The sequence below is a fragment of the Equus przewalskii genome, chromosome 18 (genome assembly GCF_037783145.1).
Source record: "Equus przewalskii isolate Varuska chromosome 18, EquPr2, whole genome shotgun sequence".
Classification (NCBI taxonomy): Eukaryota; Metazoa; Chordata; class Mammalia; order Perissodactyla; family Equidae; genus Equus; species Equus przewalskii.
The window spans coordinates 41,406,386-41,420,285 of NC_091848.1; the positions used below are offsets into that span (position 1 = coordinate 41,406,386).

The window sequence follows — 13,900 nt, forward strand, 5'->3', positions numbered from 1 at the left end:
GAGTGAAGTCATATGGTGTTTGACTTTGTGTTTTTTTTATGGCTGAGTAGTATTCCATTGTGTGTGTGTGTGTATTCACCTTATCTTCTTTATCCAATCATCAGTTTGATGGGCATTTGGGTTGCTTCCACATCTTGGCTATTGTGAATAATGCTGCAGTGAACATAGAGGTGCATAAGTCTCTTTGAATTGCTGATTTCAAGTTCTTTGGCTAGATACCCAGTAGTTGGACAGCTGGGTCATATGGTATTTCTATTTTTAATTTTTTGGGAAACATCTATACTGTTTTCCGTAGTGGCTGCACCAGTTTGCATTCCCATCAGCAGTGTATGAAGGTTCCCTTTTCTCCACATCCTCTCCAACGTTTGTTATTTTTTGGGGGGGCGGTAATTAAAACCATTCTGACAGGTGTAAGGTGATACCTCATTATAGTTTTGGGGTTTTTTTTTGTGAGGAAGATTCACCCTGAGCTAACGTCCATTGTCAACTCTCCTCATTTTTTTTTGTTTGAGGAAGCTTAGCCCTGAGCTAACATCTCTGCCAGTCTTCCTCTACTTTGTATGTAGGATGCCTCCACAGCACGGCTGATGAGTGGAGTAGGTCCACACCTGGGATCTGAACCCACGGACCCTGCCCGCCAAAGTGGAGCGTATGGAACTTTAACCACTTGGCCACGGGGCTAGCCCCTTCATTGTAGTTTTGGTTTGCATTTCCCTATTGATTAGAGATGTTGAACATCTTTTCATTTGCCTGTTGGCCATCTGTCTGTCTTCTTTGGAAAAATGTCTATTCATATCCTCTGCCCATTTTTTGATCTGGTGTTTGTTTTTTTGGTGGTTGAGTTGTATGAGTTCTTTATGTATTTTGGGGATTAACCCTTTGTCAGGTATATGATTTGCAAATATTTTCTCCCACTTGGTGGGTTGTCTTTTTGTTTTGTTCTTGGTTTCCTTTGCTTTGCAGAAGCTTGTCAGTCTGATGTAGTCCTGTTTGTTTACTTTTTCTTTTGTTTCCCTTGCCTGAGTAGACATAGTATTCAAAAAGATGCTTCTAAGACCGATATCAAAGAGTGCACTGCCTGTATTTTCTTCTAGGAGTTTTATGGTTTCACATCTTAACTTCAAGTCTTTAATCCATTTTGAGTTAATTTTTATGTATGGCAAAAGATAATGGCCTACTTTCATACTTTTGCACGTAGCTGTCCAGTTTTCCCAACACCATTTACTGAAGAGACGTTCCTTTCTCAATTTGTGTGCTCTTGGCTCCTTTGTCGAAGATTAGCTGTCTGTGGATATGTGGTTTTATTTCTGCTCTTTCAATTCTGTTCCATTGATCTGTGTGCCTGGTTTTGTGGAGTCCTACATTTTTGAAAGTATTCATTTCTTTTAAAATAATTTTATACATGGTTTACTTTTTAAAAATGTCATTTATTTTAACCATTTCTTTCTTGGAATAGGTTATACATTCACATGGCTCAAATTTCAAAAAAATATAAAAGAATACCTTTTGAAAAGTTTTCCTTGGCTGCATTCCTTCAATTTGTCTCCTGCATAGGCAGCCAGTGTTGTTAGTTTTTGAAAAAATATTCTAGAGTTATTTTAAGCATATATAATCAAATACATTTATAACCCACCCCCATTTCCTACACAAGTAGCAGTACACTATATACCTGTATGTTTCCTTATTCTTTTTTTATCCCTGCATAAAATTTCAGTGTGTTGATGTACTATAACTTGTACCCCCTTCTGATGGATTTCCATTCGTGGATGATTTCCATTCTTTTTTTTCTTAAACATTGAGATCTGAGCTAACATCTGTGGCCAATCTGTTTTTTTTCCTTCTTCTCCACAAAGCCCCACAGTACGTAGTTGTATATTCTAGTTGTGGGTCCTTCTGGTTCTGCTGTGTGGGACGCCGCCTCAGTGTGGCTTGATGAGTGGTGCCATGTCCACACCCAGGATCTGAACCAGCAAAACCCTGGGACACTGAAGTGGAGCTCGCAAACTTAACCACTCTGCCACAGGGCTGGCCCCTCCATCCTTTACTATTATGAACAATGCTAAAATGAATAGCTTTATACATACATTATTTTGCATGTGTAATAAGATTGCTTAATTTACTTTAAATTAGTCACCTAAAATAAAGCAGCACTTGTCACATTTTAAAATGATGTATTTTGGGGAATGAATATAGATTAAAGTGCAGATTGAAATTTAAGGTTGTGTCCAGGCATCAAGAAGAAATAAAAAGCTTTCTTTGTCACTTAATGGTTGAAAGTCTAGTATTTTGTCTTATTTTTAAGAAATTATTTTATGGGCTTTCTTTTTAAATACAATAATAAAATACTTTAAACTGCTATTTGTAAGTACTTTCCTGGCAAATAACACATTGTGGGGGCAGACAATCTTAATTCCTCATAAATGAAAAGACAGTTTTGATGCTATATTTCCTGTAATTTTCTTTTTTTTATTTGATTTTGAAGTATTGGAAACATTTTGTTGTAAGAGATAAGAAATCTGATCAGATAACGTAATACCAAGTTGGCAAAGATCATCTTGAGTTGAAGTTGTAGGATTTAATGTTTGTATTCTTTATTGACTAATATTCCAATAATTCTTATGTTTCCTGTATTTAGCCAGTGGGCTTTTATAGATACAAAATAAATGACATACAACCAAACATGAATCAGTTTAAAGCCTTAGGACTGTCAGAGTCACCAGGCTGTTGCCTGTGATCAACTGAATAATAAACCAAATGACTAGGTCATAAGCCGACTCATCTTACAGTTGCTAACTGTGCCCGGATGTGTAGACAGAGGTTCTCAAAACATTCTCTTTTAAAAGTTAAAATAGAGGCTGGCCCAGTGGTGTAGTGATTAAGTTCACGTGCTCCTCTTTGGTGGCCTGGGGTTCACGGGTTTGGATCCCAGGTGCAGACATAGCACCTCTCATCAAGCCATGCTGTGGTGGTGTCCCACATAAAATAGAGGAAGAGTAGTATGGATGTTAGCTCAGTGACAGTCTTCCTCAGTCAAAAAGAGGAAGATTGGCAACACATGTTAGCTCAGGGCCCATGTTCCTCACACACGAAAAAGTTAAAATATGTAAACAATTATTTTATATGTTGACCTAAAAATTGAAATAAAGATAGATGCCGTAACCATCTTACTGAACTTGAAAGATTTGTGTACAGTAATTAAGAAACACTGATACTGGGGAAAGTTAAGGAGAAAAAAGGATATTGGAGATTATAATCAGTGTCTCTTATGCAAATCTGCATTTGGAAGAGTAATTGTTACTTGTTAGAAATTCTGTGGAAGCTCTTAGCATTTGTTTATCGTGTATAGTACTTTATATTAAATGCTTTGCACAATACCATAGGAAGCCCACAGTGAATCGTAATTTAATTATTATTGTCTGAAAATCCTAATAGCAGCCACATCCTGAGGCAGCTCTCTAGGGTCAGTAGGAGAGAGGAAGGAAGATAACTTTTGCACCTGTTCCCTAAACTGTTAGCTGAGTGGTGTCCCCAGGCTGAGAAATTGCCTGGTGTGGTTGTCAGGATACAGACTTCCAGGCACCACCCCAGATGTGCTGCCTGAGAGTGGGGGATGATTTATGATTAACTAATAGAGAAGTCATTTGGAAATGGGTGAGGACATCAGGGAGCAAAGGGGCAGAGGTGCTGCAAGAATAGTTGGAAAGTAGTGGTCAAATCCTAGGCTTTGCTACCAAATTGATCCTTGTAAAGATCCCACCACAAATCTGGTGCTGGGTCACTGGTTTCTTTTGTCCTTGAAATGCTAACCTAGACCTGACCCAGAGCTGCAAAAGTTCAGATTAGAGAGACACTTTAATCTTTTCTAAGAAGCTGAGCTTGCTTCAAGCTTTATTAACTTAGTTCATGATTATCTAAAATAGTCTTAGTCCTGTTTACCATAGATAACTCTTCTTATGTTAGACCTGAAATAGTGAAGCCAAATGTCACTTAGGATCCAGGCCCATATTGCTGGTTGCCAGTGGGGTGCCTCTACTTGGACGTCACACAGACACCTCAAACCCAAACGTCTGTAGCTGGACTCACCATCTTACTCCAAAGCTGATCTTTTCTCTTTCATTCTTGTAATGTACTGGACCTGGGCACTGAGTGAATAAAACAAGACATGTTCCCTGTCTTGAGACTTCAAGGGCAATGGGAATATCTTGAAGGGTTTTACACTTTAAAAAGATCATTCTTGTGTTTAGAATAGATTGAAGTGAGTCCAAGGATAGTGGGGCAAGGAGACTGAGTGAGAGGCTATTGGAGAAATCAAGGAGTGGATGATAATGGCGTAAACTAGCGTGGTGGCAGTGGTGATAGAGAGAAGTGATGGACAGGTGAAACAATTTCCAAATTAGAGTTTGAAATTCACTGGCACTTGGTAATGGACTGAGTGTGGGGGCTGGTGGGAACAGAGGTCAAAGGTGACTCCCAGGTTTCTGGCTCAAGTACCAGCATCAGTCTGGTGCCATATTCTGAGATGATGAAACCCCGCACGCACTGGGAAACAGGTTTGAGAGTGAAGGGGCAAGAGTTCAGTTTTGGGAACTTTTAGGTTGAAATATCTTTACGAAAGTCAAGTGTCCTTTGTACATTTCCTTTTATCAGTGAAGTCATTCCTCTTCCCTAGGCCAGAAGCCCGGAAGTTATCCTTGATTCTTTCTTCTTCTTCACTCTCTACATCTAGTCAGTCATAAAGTCTTGTCGATTCTATATCTCTTTAGAGCTGTCTGGACCCTTTTCTCCCCTTTCTCCGTCATTTACGCCTACTTTAGGTACTGATCATTTTTCGCCTGGATTACTACACTCGTTTCCTAATTAATCTCCAGTCTTCCGTTATTACCTCTCTTTAGTCCAGAGTTTTCCACACCATCTTCTGCAGAGCACCAAGGGTTCTTCCGTGGTGGGGGTTAAAGGAGCATTGTCCAGACAGGGCACCAGGCCCTCCACCTCTGTTTCAACCAGAAGAGATTTGGTTTTTCACATCTTGGCTTTCTGTGTAAAATTTCATTTGAAAGCAGATTGAAAATAATTACATAGGTAAAGAAAAGCTGGGGAACTCTTGCCCTAGTGAATCTTGATCCTGCAGACGATGGCTAGGGTGATATTTCTAAAATAAATCTGATTATTTCATTCACCCACTTAATAACCTTCAATGGCTCACTGTTGCTTTTAGGATAAGGTTTAAAATTTGTAGCATATCCACGAGACCTTTCATGATCTGGCTTAATTACCCTAACTCATCTTCTAACAGTCTTGTCTCATCCCCCTCCTTTTTTTTGGGGTGAAGAAGATTGGCCCTGAGCTAACATCTGTTGCCAGTCTTCCTCTGTTTTGTATGTGGGATGCCTCCACAGCATGGCTTGATTAGCAGTGTGTAGGTCTGCACCTGGGATCCAAAACCGTGAACCCTGGGCTTCTGAAGCAGAGTGTGCAAACTTAACCACTACGCCACTAGGCCGGCCTCTTGTCTCACCTTTTTGATTCCCAAATTTCTTTTGGTCCCCTAAGCCTCTTTGCTTTTACATCCACCTTTTCATTGCCTTGACTGTGGTTTGCTTTCCTTTCTCCATCTCTTTTTGTAGACCGTTTCCCTCTACCAACCCTTTAAAGCCGTTGTCATTCCTGTGAAACCTGTGTGAGTCATCTCCAGACAAGATTCATTACTCCTTTCTCTGTATTTCTCTGCCCCCATACTTTTCCCTGTAGTTTGCACATAGAGCACTGAACTTGAATCATGTGCATACATATCTATCTCAGACCTAACAGGCTGTGAACTCCTTGGGCATTGGGCCTACTCTATCTTTTGTCTTCATAGTCTGAACATAGTCGTTGGCCTATGGTGGCTTCAGTCAGTGTTGAAGCAAATGGAACCAAAATTGGCAGTCAGTGCTGCTAGGCTTTGGTATCCTTAGACATTGCAAGTGTTTGGAATGCATCTGTTTGGTTCTTTGGTGCCCCCAGAGCCAGTCCAGTTCTAGAGCAATGCCTGGGATATAGACGCAGGTGGATGCGAATATAATTGCTCTACTTCAAATAGGCCTGGCTCCATCTGGTATCAGGGAGCTTTAGGGTCGGCTTTTAGAAATGTGTAAGGGTTTGCACTTTGGCACACACACAAAAAACAACTTTATTGAGATAATAATTTACACAGCATAAAATTTACCCATTTAAAGTGTACAGGTTGATGGTTTTCAGTATATTTACAGATTTGTGTAACCATCACCATAATCTAATTTTAGAACATTTTCATCACTCCAGAAAGAAAACTTATACCTACTAGCAGTCTCTCCGCACTCTTTCCCACCCCCTCCTAGTGCTGGGCAACCTCTAATCTACTTTCTGTGTCTATAGAGTTGCCTATTCTGGTCAATTCATACCGATGGGATCATACATTATGTGGTCATTTGTGACTGGCTTCTTTCACTTAGCATAGTGTTTTCGAGATTCATCCACATTTTAGCATGTATCAGTACTTCATTCTTTATTATTGCTGAATGATATTACATGTATGGATATACACATTTCTATTTATTCAGTCATAAGTTGGTGGACATTTGGATTGTTTCCACTTTTTGGCTATCATGAATACTGGTGTGAATATTTATGTACAAGTTTTTGTGTGGACATACATTTTCATTTTTCTTTTCCACCCTGGAGTAATTATTGGGTCCTGGGGTAACTCTCTGTTTAACTGCCAAACTATTTTCCAAAGTGGCTGTACATTTCCCCAGCAGTGTATGAGGGTCTCAATTTGTCTACATCCTCACCAACACTTATTATGTTTCTATTGTAGCCATTCTAGTGGGTTTGAAGTGGTATCTCATTGTGATTTTGCATCTTCCTAATAACTAATAATACTAAGCATCTTTTCATGTGCTGATTGGTCAGTCGTATGTTTTCTGTGGAGAAATGTCTTATTCACACACTTTGCCCATTTTTTAATTGGGTTATTTGTCTTTTTGTTGGTAGATGCTGGAGACAAGTCCCCTGTCAGACATATAATTTACAACTGTTTTCTCTCATTCTGTTGATTGTCTGTTCACTTTCTTGGTGGTGTCATCTGAAGCACCAACATTTTTAGTTTTGATCAAGTTTAAGTTATCAAGTTTTTCTTTTGTTGCTTGTGCTTTTGGTATATCTAAGAAATCATTGCTTAGCTCTGGTGCAATTCCTTGACCTCTTTTTTCCTTGAACATTTTTCTTCCATCCCAAGGTGGCCAAGGCATCGTTGTAACTTATTTGAGAGCCTGTAGACATGTTATAGCCCCAGGATCAGACTAGAAAGCCAGATCCATAGGACAGATAGAGCAAAATTGAGTGTGTGCTTGGAGATGGGGGTGAGCATGGTGACTATTTGTCCTGCCAGTTTTGGAGAAGTATTTGTTAGAATCTGTTAATTTGGTGAATGCGGGCTTTTTAAATGTAGATTCAAAGGATGTATTAAAGAGGCTTTGCACTTTATTACTAAATGTTCAAGGAACACCATCTAAATCAACCATGTGCTGGAATCTTAGACTACGGTTTACATTTGTGTGTAATAAAAGATTTAGTAAAGGGGCGTGTTTGGGTGAAATCTACCAGTGTGGGTTGATAACTGGGAGACCCATAACATCCAGACTTATGTCTGCTGTATGAATTTTTCAAAATGCTAGTAGTCTTTCTTATTTATTTCACATTTTGGAATATAGGTTGTTTGTGATCGTTTCTGGTACATTTCCCTGCTCTTCCTCTTAGTGCCAGTTTAAGGAGTTGCTAATTGTCCATTCTTGCTGGAAAGTACTGATTTCCATTTGAATATAACAGTCTTTTTGCTAAAACTTTCCTATGGTTGATTCGAGCAAATACAAGAAGCCTTCTGTTTGTGGACTGAATGTTCAGCCAGCCGTGACGTAGTCACTATAATCAATGCAGCTTATTCATCACTTTCCATGCTGGTGCATTGTACGGGACTTGCAGAGGATCTTGGAGCCTCTGAATGGAGAGCTTCTCCTCTGCTTACCTCCATACATGATTGGTATTAAGCGATTCTGTTCTCTATCTTTTCCAGCCCTCGTGGATAATTCGATTTTTGTGTTTTCCGTTGGTTCCCAATAGTGTCTTACAGATTGGTAGGCCCTGATTGAGACTTTGTTCATTCTAATGATAAAATGGCAATTAATAATCTTAGGAGGTAGTTTTATGTTCTCTTTTCTTGTATGTGAACATTTATATTATATCCAATGTCATTTTAAAAAGACATAGTGGCAGTTGATGATCTTAGATTAAAAGCATATTACGTGTTAGGTAAATTAAACTTTTTAATGCTGAATCTGGTATACTTGTTGAATAATTAAATTAAATTCACAGGTTAATTACTGAATTTCACTTGTATAGATACAGCTGTGATACAAAGATACCAGTGGGGTTATTTGACCCAGTTTGTGACCAGAATGCTGCAGTGGAAGTTGTTATGAAACCAAGCCTATTATATACTTTGGTAAAATCATGTGCCCTGAAATATAGCTGATACTTATTAGGAGAGCCTGATAAAACATAATCGGGCCACCACAATGTGGGCATTGGACCTGTCCCACAACGGTATTGTTATGATAAGTGGTGTTCCCTGTGTGTCTGTGGCTAACAGGGGTATAAATATCCATGATAGAACAATATTTGAATTGTTTCTGACCCCATCTAAATATATTCAAAATATTCCATGAAAAATGGTATGTGCTTGCCTTACCTTCCCCACCCCTGCTGCTTTCTCTCAAGAGGCACTGAGTTTCAGGGACTCACTTAGCCTGTGGCCGCTATTCTAAGGAGAAGCATGTCTCCTGACCTCTGTGGAGTTTCCTTGGGTTTGGGAGGGCTATCCTTCCCCTGGAGACTGGGTGATTCCAGAAGAGCTGGTTGACTCAACACTTTTCATTCGAGAGACTCAAATTTTTCCTGGGGACATTTCAGGGAACTATTCATTTCTTGCAGCCAAGAAGCCCTCCCTCCCTGCCCACCAACACTATACACACACACACCCACCTGCCCTTTAGAGATTCCCAGAACCCGTAGGCTTCTCTGATTGAAAATGAGTCTTGGTTTGATACTTGTTGAAGTAAGTACCTCAGGCCTGCTGTGGTACATCGCTAACTTCTAGGGCGTCTGGGAGACCCGGAGTTGCCCTGGGGCTAGTAGTGAAAGGACTATTCTCACACCCCTTTTATCTCCCACAGTGTCTGTGTCCCACTGCTCTCTATGTAGAACGTGAAAAGTAATGTGCTGGCTACAGCTCCTTACCCATTCCTCTTCTCCACTTACATATATGTGAATCTGTTTAGATTGTTAAAGCCCAGTATTCTAGAATTTCACATTTTGCCCCACATACCTCTCCTATCTCTCAGTAATACTCTTTTCATATTTGTATCTACTGAACTTCCACATTTTCATTCTAGAATTTCACATTTCATTCCATTCTCTCTCTTCTTAGTAACCCACTCACCATCCTTATACTTAACTGATCCCTTCTTATATAACCAGGCCCCGTATTGAATTAAGTGAACAACTGTCTGATTACAGATTCTGATCCATATTGATAAGTAGGGAATGTTATACATTCCTACCCTTAAAACATTTTCCTAAGCCATCTCTCCTGCCTGTTTTCCTTGGCATAAGGTAGGCTCTGTTCACTTCCCACCTAGATTATTCCAGTATTTTCATGACTGGTCTCTGTCCCTCCGTCTGTTCTCCCCGCCTTCAAATCTATCTATCACACTGATGCCAGAATAACTTTAATGAAAATATTAACACATCCTTCTTCTGATTATAAAAATATTCGGTGGTTCCCTCTTGTGTTTTGGGTAAAGCCCAAAGCGTAAACCGTAAAGTCATGCAAGTCTCTCAGAATCACCTTGTAGATTAACTTTCTGCACTTGTACTGTTATTACTGTGCCTCAAAGTTGATGCTGTAAACATCCCATCCCCTTTTCTGACCCCCAAGCTTTTGCAGATGCTCCTCCACCTGTGGTACCTTGCGCTTCTGCCTGTCTCCGACTTATCCTTGCAGCTCAAAGGCTGTCTCTTCTCTGGAGCGTCTCTTAAATCTCCCAGGCCGTTTCTCATCCGTGCTCTTACTGGATAGCATAATATAGTGTAGTATAGTATATATTACTTCTGTTATATCACTTTATTGCATTGCTTCTCAAACCGTTTGTGGACCAGTAATTTTGTAAAATGTAATAAAAGTGAAATACTGGAAAAATGAAGTGTAATAGATACACTAAAATACAAAATAGAAAGCTCATTTTAAAATTATTAGATTCAACAGACCTAAAATTACTATTAAATTGCTATAAAGGTTTCTAAATGTTTACCCTCAATTTCTAAAGTTAACTATTTCTTGTAGACCAACAATAAACCATTCACGGCGGCATTGGTCCTTGGGCCACATTTTGAGCAGCACTGCTTTGTAACGTTGATCAAACAGTTTTACCGTTATTTGCATGTCTATTTGCTTTTCTTACTAGACAGGGGCTGTGTCTTATTTATCTTACCTTCCTTTGGCTTCTCATCCTTTGTCCCCTGTCCCCCCGAAAATCAGGTCGTAAAATAGTGCATGACCCAGAATTAATCAGTAAATGTTTGTTGAATGAATTAGTGTAGCATTGCTCTCATTACCTTATAATCACAACTGATTTGCATTTCAGTTTGCGAAGTGACTTGGGTAGAGCTTTTTATTAGTTTATGAGGGTATGGCTTTGAACTTCATTCTGCCATAGCAAAGTTCTGCTGGGGAAAGGGCTCGCTAACTCAGTCCGAAGTAGACACAATCATGTTGTAATATGCCTTCGTTTCAGTGGTCTCTAAGAAATCTTGCATGCAAGACATCGCCCCATTCTTAGCACAGGCGACAAAATAGCTCTCTGCCAGGGGAGGGCTATAGAACTAGTAATACCACCGAGGCAACCTTTTAGCAAATAGTTGCTGTGAGGAGAATGGTTGCTGCCAGTTACAAAAGAAATGCTCTGAATTTTTCTGGTTATTGACATGACACGCAGATGCCATTCTGTTTTCTGGGTCTCCCACCCTTGAGGACATCCAGCCCTCATACCCCTCCCTCCATCCCCGTTCATATTTCCTTAGTCAGTGTGTCTTTTGCACCTACTTTTGAAGGTTGTATTCTCTCAGCTTCAGAAGCCTAGAAATTGCCCCATTTTCTGTGATTTTGGGACAGTATTCTGCCATGGTGGAAAGTGCTGGAGATCTGAGTTCTAGCCCAGGCTTTGCTGCTGATTGACTGCATGACTCTGGGTAAGTCATACCCCTTTCTAACTTGTGTCCTCATTAAAAAATCCAGACAAGGTGATTTCTAGGGTTGTTTTTTTAACTCTTCCCTTTGGTCCTCACAGGGGTTGATGTTTGCTTACCCTGCTTTCGGTCTTTTGACTCTGGCTGGTGATCTTCATACACTGTCATATACATACTATGTGACTACCATATTATATTGACGTTCTCTGTGCTTTCATTTCCTCCCCGGTAGACTGTAGCTTCCTCAAAGACATCTTACCCATCTTTGTATTAGCTGCTCTTTGTCCAGTGTCTCAATTCACGCCCCATTAATATTGGTTGACTTGTTAAGCTGGACTCTGTTCTTTGTTGTTGCTTCAGAGTTTTGTTGAGCAATCTGCCTACCAGGTGAGAAACCTTGCATTGGTTGCATATTTGATAGCCAATTAATATATTACAGAACTTTCAGGTTGTAGAAGTCGTACAGCCCAGTTAGCGTCATGCTGATAAGTCACATGTGTGTGTAAAAGAGATGAGAGTCATGGTTATTCATTCATTGTTCCCCTCGGGGAGATCTCATTGATTATTAGCTTGATGAAGGATCTGAGTTGGTATTCCTCTGTCTGGGCCTTCTTGGCCTCTGGCAGCAGAGAAGATGATGTGAATTCTCTGCCCACAGGCTGTCCAGCCCCGCAAGGCAGGCTGCCAAGAGTCTCAAGTCACATGTCCAGTGAGTTGCTGCTACATTTTTTCTTCTTTGTCTTTTTCAAGGCTGCTGTTGTTGGGCTCTCTGCCTGGTGTCCCTGAATTGTAGCTCTTTTAGTTTCCTGGGTGATGAACTCCAAATGTTGTTTAGCAGCCAATGCAATCTTTATTGGGGCTGGATTACCTCCACCGAGTGGGCCAAACGTAGTTTTATGAGGCCATGTTACCAGGCAGGACTTGTGGAAGTGGAAGTCCAGGGCCATTGGACTTGTTCTAGTCCTTTCCCCTGAGCTTGCAGCCATGACTCATATACTGAGCCCATAGTCCTCAGTACCCACAGCTTGCCCCAGAACGTCCCAAACCTAGGGTGTATGGGTATGGTGTGAGAGGTAGCTTGTCCTCACCCCTTTCCTGAAGGAGGGGAATCCTCATCCTCTGGGACAAGCACATGAAATAACCCTCACACTCAGCTTTTCCCAGTAGGTGTTCCATTGTGTGTTCTGTTTGCAGAGCAGAGCCTTGAGCGTCTTTGTAATATCTGTCATACACCAAAATGTGCAAGTGCCGTTAGGAAGGTTAGTTCTCTGAGCTGTATTTAGAACAGCCTCTACACGTGTTTTCCTGGTCCACATGTTTGTGAGATGGTTCGCAAGGTTAGAAATTTAGTAGATGGATATCTAGAGGAATGACACTAATTAATACTTAAGTTTATTGAACCTGCTAACCTGAACTTTTATTGACATGGTGTAGTAAGTAACAGCCATGATCTTAGAATGACTCCATTACCCAGAGTCCCCTATTCTGCTGAGAAATGTGGAGAAAACTGTGAGAATGGAGGAGAATGTAGAAAAATTTCTCTTCTTTTATTCTTTGTATTGCCTTTTCTTTCCATTTAATTTCTGTGTTCTCTCTCTTATGTGAGAAGCACTATTGAGTTCGCATAGACCCTGTCGTTCAATATTGATGTATCCACTTCCCAGCTATATAACCTTGGGAGAATTTATTATCCTCTCTGAGCTGGTGTTTCCTTCTCTGCAGAAACAGGATACTGCCACTACTTAACTTACCTGGCTGTTTTAGACATTAAATATCATGTGAAAGTGATGGCGTGGTGCTCTGCTGACCTGGGGAAGATGTCAGTAAAGGCTCCTTGCCATTTTCCTGTTAAATCGAGCATACAAAATCTTACTTATCGTAAACCCCTCACTTGTACCTGTATTGAAAACTAGAAGAAAATGTTACAAATAGCATCAAGTAGAAATTGAGGCACTTAATGAAGAAAATGTCGTTGGGCACCGGGCACTGTGAGTGGAGGAGAGGACCACAGCCGTGAGCTGTCACAGTCCAGTGAGTAACGCAGACACACAGACATTTCCCTAGAGCTTGATGGTGCTGGAGAGGCAGGGCTGCTGTGCTGTGCAAGTAGAGAAGGAGGGCACTCCATCCTGAAGGGAGAGGAGAAGGGGCGGCAAAGAGCCAGGGAAGAGTTCCTGAAGGAATGGAGTTTTGAACTGTGGCTTGTTGAAGAGGGAAAGGACATTCCAGGCACAGGAAAGACAAAAAAGTGTAAAGCAGCATGGGGATTGCAACTTCGAGTTGTTCATGTTGCTTAATTGGAGCGATTGTGTGATGTGGCCGTTGGTGGAAAGTGACGCTATTAATGGCTGACTTATGGAAGCGTTTTTGCCATGCTAAGAAACTTGGTTTAGACCTCACAGAGAATGGAGTCTAATCATCGTAAGGCTGTGTTGTGGGGTGTGGCATGAGCACATTTGCGCTTTAGAAGCATCCCTCTGGGGCTAGTGCGCAGAATGGCTTGTCAGGAGACAGGATGAGAAGGGGAGAGATGTGCCAGGAGGCTGGTGCGGGGGGTTCAGAGGAGAGACGACGGTGGCCT

At 40.8% G+C, this 13,900-nt stretch overlaps 1 protein-coding gene across 16 annotated transcripts in view; it reads left to right on the plus strand.

Moving 5' to 3' along the window:
• The window catches only part of IGSF11 (immunoglobulin superfamily member 11), a 176,064-nt gene that overhangs the window by 84,297 nt on the left and 77,867 nt on the right, over positions 1–13,900 (plus strand). The window contains exons 1-2 of one of the 16 annotated variants that reach the window (XM_070583864.1): positions 9,522–9,687; positions 11,185–11,322. The exons of 13 other annotated variants lie outside the window; for them this stretch is intronic. The gene's annotated coding sequence lies outside the window, so the exon portion shown is untranslated. Of the gene's footprint in view, positions 1–9,508; positions 9,688–11,184; positions 11,323–11,856; positions 12,029–13,900 lie in introns of those variants that run through there. 2 more of the 16 variants (XM_070583862.1, XM_070583865.1) reach the window with 2 other exon arrangements.